This window comes from Myotis davidii, unplaced genomic scaffold (assembly GCF_000327345.1).
Source record: "Myotis davidii unplaced genomic scaffold, ASM32734v1 scaffold1166, whole genome shotgun sequence".
Taxonomy (NCBI): domain Eukaryota; kingdom Metazoa; phylum Chordata; class Mammalia; order Chiroptera; family Vespertilionidae; genus Myotis; species Myotis davidii.
This window is the reverse complement of record NW_006296539.1, coordinates 286,415-297,419: the sequence shown is the minus strand read 5'-3', so window position 1 is coordinate 297,419 and position 11,005 is coordinate 286,415.

The following is an 11,005-nucleotide window of genomic DNA, read 5'->3' as shown; positions in this document are numbered from 1 at the left end:
TCGGCATTCTAGTCCATGTGTTAATCTTGTGTGCTTGATAAATCCAACACGATCCCTGACAAATCCAAGGACCCTCGGGGCACCGACGCCAGTGGGTTTCTGCCTCTGGAAGTCTCGTGAATGCCACCAGCAGGAAGTGGCCTTGCCCCATGGCCACGCCAGCTAGTGGCTTATCCGTTGACACTCTGTTCTTAGTCCCCTTGTTCCCACTGGACAATGAGCTGGGTTGGGGGGACACCATTCTCCTCTCTCTTGGAGCTTCTGGTTTCGTTTACTATGGCAATTTTCAGAGAAATTAAAATAACAGCCTCTTCCTATCTTTTCTCAAGCCAATAAAGCCACCTTTATAAAAAAAAAATCAAATAAATGCCGGCTGAGGGAAATTCCTGTAGTCCTGTCCTGCCCGCCCCGCGGGCTTGCTGACATGCAGGTTGTCTTTGAATGAGTGATTTCCTAGTGGGGCCGCTGGGGAAGCCGAGCCCTGTCTTTGCCGTGTGCTACCCGGACAGACCCCCAGGAGAGAGCTGCCGAGGCCGCCTGGAGCCAGTGAGGACCTGCAGAGGCAGGCGGGAGCTGTCAGACGCATGGGCACCCACGAGACAAACCCTCTCCAAGGTTCCAGCCATAGGGAGTCCCCAGGGAGCCAGCTGGGTTCAGATGTTTTCTCTTTCACTTTAATCTGTTTGGAAGCGTCAGTCCAGCACAGCTGGTGAAGGTGTACGAAGGGCCCTCCAGGCATTATTAGGTGGAAGCTGCCATTCGGCCCATCACTCGTCCACGTATCGTGTTTAACCCCCAAGACACTCCTGTACAGGGAGATCCCAGCTGTTTATCTCCCAGGGACTTGCAGGGCCTTTGGGTTGATTAGGGGAAGGCTGGGTTTGGCTTATATCAGAAACTGTCTGCCCTCAGGCCAGAGGCACATGGATGAAGCAAGATGTCTCAGCAAAGTGGCAGGTATGGTGAGATAAGCCGGCAGTGACCAGCCAAAGCGAGCACACCCATCCCAGAACCCAGGCCAATAAAGGCTCTTAAAGGGGCCACACAGGTATATTTGTTCCCCATCTGCTTGGATTGTTCAGAATATTTAACTGTATAACTGTGGCTTACAGGACAGGAGCTGATGGCCATACATTGTAGCTAACTGAGGGCATGGCATTGTCCAGTGGCAACTACTAGTAACAGCATATGTTCTTTTATGTTCGCTAGGCGACAGTTTATAAGCGACTCTACATAGATCATTTAGAACAGCGGTTCTCAACCTGTGGGTCGTGACCCCTTTGGCGGTCGAACGACCCTTTCACAGGGGTCGCCTAAGACCGTCCTGCATATCAGATATTTACATTGCAATTCATAACAGTAGCAACATTACAGTTACGAAGTAGCAACAAAAATAATTTTATGGTTGGATCACAACATGAGGAACTGTATTTAAAGGGCCAGAAGGTTGAGAACCACTGGTGTATAGAGTGAGGGAACTGCTCCTTCAGGCCCTTCGCAGGACCAATATTCCAGAAGTTACGTGCACCCACAATACCTCCCAAGGCTGGGGGTGCTCCAAATCTCCTAGAACGGGAACCAACACTCAGGCTCAGCTTCACCCTAAAGAGGATCTGGAGACAGAGGGAAGGGGATAGGAGGTGAGGGAGAGAGGGGAAGAAGGTGAAGAGGGGAGGAGAGAGGAGGGGAGGAACAGGGAGAAAAGGGAAAACAGAGTCTCTCCCCAAAGACTGAGGGCTCCTCTGCCTGCCCTGGCACAGCAACCAGCTCTGAAGCACTTGGCCTGAAGGTGGGGCAGGGATTAGGTTTGTCCGGAGTTACTCTCCGGTGCCTTGCACAGCTCTGGCCGTGGAGGAGATGTCACAGGAGCCACGGGACAGCGATGAGCTCCCAGGAGTGCTGCCCGCTGCTCCACGGCCCGTTTTTCTGGCCTGGTGTGCCATTTGCACCGACACAGCCGGCAAAACGTGGAGACTGAGTGCTTTGGGGCTGTCTCCGGGAGGAGGATGGTTTGAGACACTGAGGCACCGTGGAGCCGCAATTCTGCTCCCTTCTTTGAGCTTCCAGACTAAAATCTTGCTTCCTTTACTCAAAGATTATACCAGTTGTTCCTAATTTTACTTTTTTTCAATTATAGTTAACATTCAATATCATCTTTGTTTTGTGTGTATAGGTGTATAGCATAGTGATTAGACATTTCTGTAATTTACAAAGTGGTTATTACGACATTATTGACTATTCCCTGTGATGTCCTTTACCTCCCCGTGGCTATTCTGTATCTGCCAATTTGTACTTCTTAATCCTTTCACCTTTTTCACCTTTTACATTACAATTCATAACAGTAGCAACATTACAGTAGAACAAAATAAATGAGCAAACAAAACCAAGCTTTTTTAAACAACCAACTAGAATAAAATAAATAAATGAGAGTTATTTCAACACCAGCAACAGAAGTATACACATCTTTCCAGGTGATTAAATATTCATCTACAACATGTATAATGGCTACAGAGGCCATGTCCAAATTCAGTCAACCAATCACTATTGCTAGACATTTAGACTGGTTCCAGTTTCTGCTCAATGCTGGAACAAACATTCCCACAGCAAAGCCCTGGCACACAAGTTATTTCTTTAGAAAAAAAAAATCCCATAAGTGGAAATTTCCTTTGTCAAAGAGTCTGAATATTTTCAAGGCTTTTGAGATATATTGGCAAATATACCTCCAAAAAAGTTGAGTCAGTTCGTGCACACATTAGTATTTGAGAGTCTCTTTCCCAAAACTGAAGCCAACTTTAAGAGTTGATGTTAAACAAAAATATGTTGTCCATTGGCTACAGAAAAAATGGAATCTTCTCATTTTGATTTGCCATCAGTCACAGAACTCACTTGCCACACATTCATTGGACGTTTCTGTTTCTTCTTGGTCTTCTATTGAGGCAATCCTCTTTTTCCTATTGCTTAGTGACAGCTCCTTATTTATTATGATATTAACTCGTTTTCATGTCCGTTGTTAATACTTTCTTTTTTGTTTTGCCATTTGCCTTTACATTTTATTTACTGGGTTTTGATGTACAGATATTTTTATTTAAATATATTAATATTTATCACTTCAGATTCTGTCTTTGGTGTTCTTTTCTTTATTACAAAATCTATACAAATGTTCACCTATATTTTCCTCCAATATTTCCCTGGTTTAATTTCTGTTTTGTTTTTTTCCTAGTCTGAAGGCTGAGATGGGACTCTTTTCCCCCGAAAGGTTGGTCATTTCATGAATAAGTCATCTTTTTCTTATGAATTTAAATGGGACTTTAATTATATATTGAATCGAGTCTGTTTCTAGACTTTCTTCTGTTTCAATTGATGTGTATTCTTTTGCCAGCTTTATGTTAATTATTGTAATTATGGTATAATGCCATTTTTAGGATTATGGCAAGTCCTCATTATTCCTTTCTTTTCTTTTTTTGTTTCAACATTACTTTGGTTGTACCTGTGTTCCTCCAGAATCATTCTCACAACTCTACCTTTTTCTTTACTTGTAACATTATGAGCATGAATGGTTTTTCTAATTCCTATATTATTCATTCATTAATATATTTGCACTATAATTGAGAGCATCCCTTGTTCCATATCTGGCTGAAAGTAAGAGGAGATACAAAAGTGAATAAAAATTAAGCAACTCACACTCAGTGATGAACAGACGGAAACTAACAGAGGGTGCCCTAAGAGAGTTCAAGAGATGTCATGATTTTTCTTAAACTCACATATGGTCTTGACCAGAAGATGTGGTTGGAGAACAGGGAAAAAAGAAACACCAGACGAGGCAAGTCATCGATGTTTTGCTCTAATCATATCACAAATAACCAGACCTTAAACTCCTCCAAATCCATACTATCTGAGGCATGAATGCAAACCTGTGTAAAGAGAGAGAGAGAGAGAGAGAGAGAGAGAGAGAATATAATGACATACAGGTAGAAGTAAAAGAAAAAAAACAAAATCTGAAATCAGAAGGAACACAAAGATGCATGAAATCAAAGTACTGAAAGTAAAATTTAAAAATATATATCCATGGTTTTCATTTGTTCACTTTCATTCATTTTTCATTTCTGTAAACAAAAAGGCTGACCCAGCTGGCGTGGCTCAGTGGTTGAACGTTGACCAATGAACCAAGAGGTCATGGGTCCATTCCTGGTCAGGGCACATGCCTGGGTTGTGGGCTCGATCCCCAGTGTGGCGCATGCCGGAGGCAGCCGGTCAATGATTCTCTCTCATTATTTATGTTTCTCTCTCTCACTCTCTCTCACTCCCCTCTCTGAAATCAATACACATATTTTTTTAAATGCTAAATGTTTATAAGAAGACACTGACAGTGTTCAGTATATCCCCTTATCTAATGCAGGATGCATGTACTGTGAATTCCAGAGAGTTTAGAGTCAACTGCCCCTTGCAGGTATGCCCTGCAGCACCTGCAGGAGTGGCTTTGCAGACTCTGCTTGGCTACTCTGACCAGGCCCTGACTCACTACCTCACTGAGCTCTTTCCATTTTAAAGAGCCTAATTATTAGAAGGTGCTTGTGGCTTTAAAGTCAAAATCTGTCTCCCAGGATTCCCCCCACCCGACCCCCACCTCTGGTTCTGCCTTTTGGAGCAAACATGGGCCCTTGCTGCTTTGCAGGTGGCTCTCAGGTCCCCCTTCAGTGTTATCTTTCACAGGCTTGTCATTCCTGATTCCTCAAGCCAGTCCTTTTAAGACATGCCCTAGCTTTCTCCCCTGGAAATGCAGCAAAATAGCCAACATTTCTTTGAAAAGTGAAACTCATAAGGCAAGATCATTCTCCAGATTCCATCCAACCTGTGCAGCCAATTGGAAGAACCTCATTCCTTCCTTGGTGCTTCCACCTGAGGCTACATTCACATCAGAGATAACAGACTTGGCTTGAGCCTGTTGGCCTTGCTGTCAAGAAAACACCTTAGGCCGTTGTCCCTGTGAGAAAACAAACCTCACAGGGAAGGAGATGAACTCTAGTAGCCTCTGCGAAATGTGGGCCGAGGCTTTAAAACTGGGAATAAGGAAACAGCCTAAGTGCCCATCAGTAGATGAATGGATTAGAAAACTGTGGTACATCTACATGATGGAATACTATGCTGCTGTAAAAAAGAAAGAACTCCTACCATTTGCAACGGCATGGATGGAGCTGGAGAGCATTATGCTAAGTGAAATAAGCCAGTCAATGAAGGAAAAATACCACATGATTTCACTCATTCATGGATAATAGAGACCATTATAAACTTTTGAACAGTAATAGATACAGAGGCAGAGCACCCTCAAACAGATTGTCAAACTGCAGCGGGAAGGCCGGGGAGGGTTGGGGGGCAGGAGGGAGGTAGGTAAGAGATCAACCTAAGGACTTGTATGCATGCATATAAGAATAAACACTGGAATCAAGACACTGGGGGGCGGGGTGAGGGCATGTTCCTGGGGTAGGCATATATACTACTATCTGTTATACTTTAAACAATAAAATTAAATTAAAAAAAATAATTTATAAGGGGAAAATGATTTCACAACTAGATCAGTATCTGGTAATGGACATAAGACACTGGGGGGTAGGGGAGGCCAGGGGAATGTCAAGGGGGGGGGGGGAAAGGACACATATGTAATACCCTTTGTAATACTTTAAGCAATAAAAAAATAAATAAAATAAATAAAAACGTAACAAAAAAAAAACAACAGAAGACCTTTCCATATGAAAACTGAAGATTCCTTGTCATGAAATGTGGGTGCTATAAAAGCTGTACTCGGGTGTTACCGATGTTGGGGTTCTTGAGTTCCCCAAGGTAGAAATTGAGAGGAAACTGCAAAGAAATTTCCAGACAGATTTTATTAAGCTTATTAGGGGCCCAGTGCTCGAAATCATGGGAGACCCCAGACCTGGAGCACTGCCGGGGGACGGGGGGGGCAGGACCCCAGACCCGAGACCTGCCACGCATGCGCACATAGCCTCCTGATGAACAGCCCTTACGCATGAAGACGTGATGACCATTAGCATATTAGCTCTTTATTATACAGGATGCTCAAGCACAAGGGAGGCAGCCCAGAGGAAAGGAAGGTTCTATGAACTGGCTCAGGGCTGGCTCTGCTTAGCTGCTTGTATAAGCTGGGGACAAAGCGGGCTTGCATGAAAAGGTGGGCTTTTTGAAAAGGGGGGCTTGCCGAATTTTCCATTTCAGGGTCAGGTGACTTCATTTTCCAGCTGGGCTGGCTGGTAACATTTAGCGCCTGGGCAGTGGGGGCAAGATGATGGGGTGCTCATTACCACACCCTAGGAAGGTCCTATAGCAGTCAAACCTCGAATAACTGTGCATGCCGATCAGTAGTTTAAGCAGGAAGTTAGAAAGGAGATAAAAGCAGCTGCCTTTGTGTTTTTTAGCACGGAATCGGGGTGACATTTTTGCCCAGTTCCTTTTGACCACCTGGTCTTAACTTGGCTTTCCTATTCCCCAGTATTTCCTACTAGTGGCTGGGTACACAAAATTCATGCACTGGTGTCGGGGGGGGGGGGGTATTCCTCAGCCCAGTCTGCATCCTCTCCAATCTGGGACCCCTTGGGGGATGTCCGACTGCCGGTTTAGGCCTGATCCCTCTCACAATCTGGGACTGCTGGCTCCTAACCGCTCACCTGCCTGCCTGATCACCCCTAATCACTCTGCCTGCTGGCCTGCTCACCCCCAACTGCCTCCCCCACCAGCCTGCTCTCCCCCAACTGCCTTCTCCTCCTGGCCTGATTGCCCCTAACCACCTCTGCCTCAGCCCCACCACCATGGCTTTGTCTGGAAGGATGTCCGGAAGGTCTCCCAGAAGGTCTCCTGGTCTAATTAGCATATTACCCTTTTATTAGTATAGATAGAGGCCTGGTGCATGGGTGGGTGCCAGCTGGTCTGCCCTGAAGGGGATCACAGATCAGGGTGAGGGTCCCTTTGGGGGGCGTGGCAAGCCTGGATGAGGGTCTGAGGGCCATTTTCAGGCTGGCCACACACCCTTTGGGGTGGGGGTCCACACTAGAGGCCTGTGACTGGTCTGGAAGAGGGGCTGAGGGCCGTTTGGAGGTGGTTTGCAGGCCAGCCAAGCCCCTGGCTTTATCCAGAAGGATGTCTGAAAGGTCTCCAGAAGGTCTCCCGGTCTAATTAGCACATTACTCTTTTATTAGTGTAGCTTCCCTGGCCCAAGTCCCTATGCTATCTCACCAGGAAGGGGGTGCCTTCTCATCAGTGAAGAAACCCCTGGACTGTCACCTTCAGGGCCTGTTCCAGACACAGGTCTACACACCAGCAGACCCAGCATTTGACAACCCCACTGTGGCCACTTTTCAACCTTACTTCTTGTTTCTGAGAGCTGAAAGTCCTGTCTTGTTTATGCCCATGTGTGTGCTTGATCATGCGAAATGGCAATTAATACTCAGGACTCCAAATATTCTATGTCTAGTACCCTTGGGGTCCTGGAGAACTTCCGGCGGACCCTCCTGGAGGCTTCCCTGCAATTCAGAGAAAACCTAACTCCTGGGGACCCTCCTCCACCCACTCTTCCCTGCCTTGGGATCAATGCCGTCAGCACCCCAGAGGGCTCCGCAGGCACGGCCAGGCAGCTGCAGTGACTCCCCATTGAGCTGTGGCCCCAGGTACACAACAGTGGGGCAATCAAGAAATTGGAGGCTTCCCTACCTGCACCCTTTTGGGCATTGTTTTCTATGAATCTATCCCTTATCACGTAAAATCCATTTTTGAGTAGGTTCCATATATCCCCTTACACTGCTATTCTTCTTGGCAAATTAAGTCACTGAAGAGGTACTAAGCAGCCTGGTCATTGTAACTTTTGCCACCATATGAGGCAGAGAGAAGGTGTGGAAGAAGGTTAGGGTCAGCCCGCTGGAAAGGTCTCCCTCTGCAAAGTGCACAGGCGAGCCCAGGCCTGTGGCTATAAAAACAGAGAGGGAGGCGGAGAGGTGGCCAGCAGCCCGCATCCTGCCTCTGACCCAGGCTCAGCTCTGAGCCCAGGACCCTTAGGTGGGAAGGAGGTGAGTGGGGGAAAAGAGGTGGCTCCACGCTCTCTCATCCTTCCTCCCGCCTCCCTCCAAAACTCTAAGCATTGGTCAGGGAACACACCCCTTGCCCGCCTCCCTTACAATGCTCAGCCTCCTATACGGTTTGGGATGTTTGCTGAACTGTTACCTTGTGCAGTTAACTTCTCATTTCTATGCAGGCATACCTCGGAGATACTGCGGGCCCAGTTCCAGCCCACCAAAAGAAAGTGAGTAGCCCCATAAAGCAAGCTGTAATCTTGCTGGTGGAGGTCTTGCCTTCAGTTTATACAGAAATGCAGCATTTGTGAAGAGCAATACAGTGAAGTGCAGTAAAACGAGGTCTGCCTGTGGTGTCTGTCACATGTCACCCTTGTACTCAAGGTAAAAACCAACAGTTCTTGAATGAATGGACACACCTGGAAGGCTCCTGCAAGGGAGCTGGGCCCTTGGGAGGTGTTTCTATACACTAACAACACCCAGAAGCAATTTAGAAAGCTGCAATCAATAGTTGGGTTAGTTTCTACTTTCTTCCCAGAACATTTGCACTGTACGCTGGAATAACCCTGCAAAGAACATTCGTGAACTATCCTGTGATTTCAAATTTAAAAAAAAAAAAAATGTTTGGGCATGGCAAATTCCAGGGAATCACAAGGGAAGAAAGAGATCCCACATATTCAGCTCCCGGCTGAACAAATTAAATTCATGGCTGATTTTGCATCCTTTATACTCCACCCAGTTATTACCCCGCCGCCGCCACCATGCTTATTTTGAAGCCAACAAAACTTGTCGTGTTTTATTTCTAAATATAAAGTGTGTGTCTCTAAAAGATAATGACTCTTGTTTTAAATAACCACCTCTGTGCTGTTATCCAAGCGCTCATCTTTGAGCCTGAGGGCTGAGGCACTCCTTTAAGATATGCCTCTGGCCCCACTCCTATCACGCGGGACATCATGGGGGCACTGAAATCTTACATCATGTCCGCTCCCCCACTGTCCCACCTTCTCCCAGGGGCCTGCTCTGGGGGCAGGTGGTGGGAAGGTGGGAACCAGCCTCTTCAGAGAGGCTTACATGCAATAAATAGACTTACAAGTCAGACTGGTTTGGGATTCCAACTCAGTGGCCTTGAGCAAGATGTTTAACCTCTCTGTGCCTCAATGTCCTCATCTAAAAGCTAAGGTAGTTAATAGTGCATGCCTCATAGGGCTGTTATAAGGATTAAATTTGCTAAAAATAAAATGAAGCTCAGGGAACATACCTGGCATCGATGGGAAGTACCATGTATTTGCTTTTTTAAAAGCTCATCCTTTGCATTTACCATTTCCAGGAACATCACTTACTTCCTCAAATTAACTGACAAGCAATAACCCCTCAATATGTAGAGCAACGTATGTATTTCTCAAAGCACTTTCATGCACATTATCAGGTGCGATCTTGCGACGATCTTGCCACAATCTACGAGGGTTCCAGGCTGGGCGATTCAGAGGGGTAAATGCAGGACAGTGCAATGCACGATTTTGCTCCAAATAGCCCTCCTTATGATGGGGAGAAGATAGAACCAAGCCAAAGGCCTAACAACAGGAGCCTGGTTAAGTAAAACGTAGCACATGTGTGTGTTCTGTCATCATAAATGAGGCAAAAGAACATTTCCTACCATAAAAAGTATCCATGCTGAGTTAACTGAAAGAGAAAAGTTACAAAAAAGTAATTAGAGTAGGAATCTATTGTGCTTTTTTTCTCCTTGGGGTGTATTAAAAAGACTAGAAAGGTAACATCAGAATACTAGTGTTTGTTATTTCTCAATGGAGCAACAAAAAGTCATTTTCTTTTCTTCTTTGTGTTTGAATTTTCTGAATGCTACATAATGAACATGTATTATATATCCAAAAGGAAAGGTTCTTGTTTTAAAACAGGGCACATACTTGTATTTGCAAGGTGATTCAGGCCTGTAAAAGATTCGTGAAAACAGCAACTCGTTGATGGGAAATTGGGGGTGAGTTTTTTTAAATATTTTTTCAGGCTTTCCAGCTTTTCTTCTCTGAGAGCAATATCTTGTTTTTAGGAAGATGGTTCAGGTAGGGAAACTGAGGCACAGATGGGCAGGAAGGTTCTCTGGCTCCACACACATCCTGCCCAAACTAGAGAGGTGTGGTCAGTCCTCCCTAGGGATGCCCCCCTTTGGGGTTCACCCCTGGCCCTTGACTTAAGGCTCAAGGCTAAGTGACCATCACATAATTTCAGTGTGCAGTCTTGGGACCTCTCCTCTCATTCTTGACAAAAGAACAGCAAGAAGCCACAGGAAGAGAGAAGACACGGGCCGCGGGGCCCTGTGTGCGTTTGGGACGAGGGTGGGGATGCTCGGCACCCAGAGGCACCATCTGGCCGTCTGTAGGGGTGGAGCCAGTCCTCAGCTGGGCCCCACTGCAGCTGCGTCTCTCCAGATCCCCAGGCGCAGCCATCGCCCCCTCCAGATGCCAGCTGTTAAGGAGGAGTCAGCCCAGAGGCAGGAGTGTCCATGAGTGATAGCAGGCAGGCCGCCCAGTCAAAGATTTTGGGCCTCCCTGATTACTTCCCCAACAAGTGCGTCCCGAACAAAATAAAACAGGAACAAAAGCAAACAGAGGCGGGGAACAAAAAAGAAAAGGGAAAAAAGAAGTGGTCTCTATAAAACAGCAGTGGTACGTTTACACAATGGAAGACTACATGGCCATAAAAAGGGAAAAAATTTTACCCTTTGGCAACAGAGTGGATGAATCCGGAGAATATTATGCTATGTTTGACATAAGCCAGTCAGAGAAAGACAAGTATCACACAATCTCACTCACATGTGGAATTTAATGAACAAGAAAAGATGAAGCAGTTGGATTTCATGGCAACCCAGGAGACAGCAGCAGCAGGGAGGGGGGAGGGGCCAACCCCCACAGCTGTGGGTT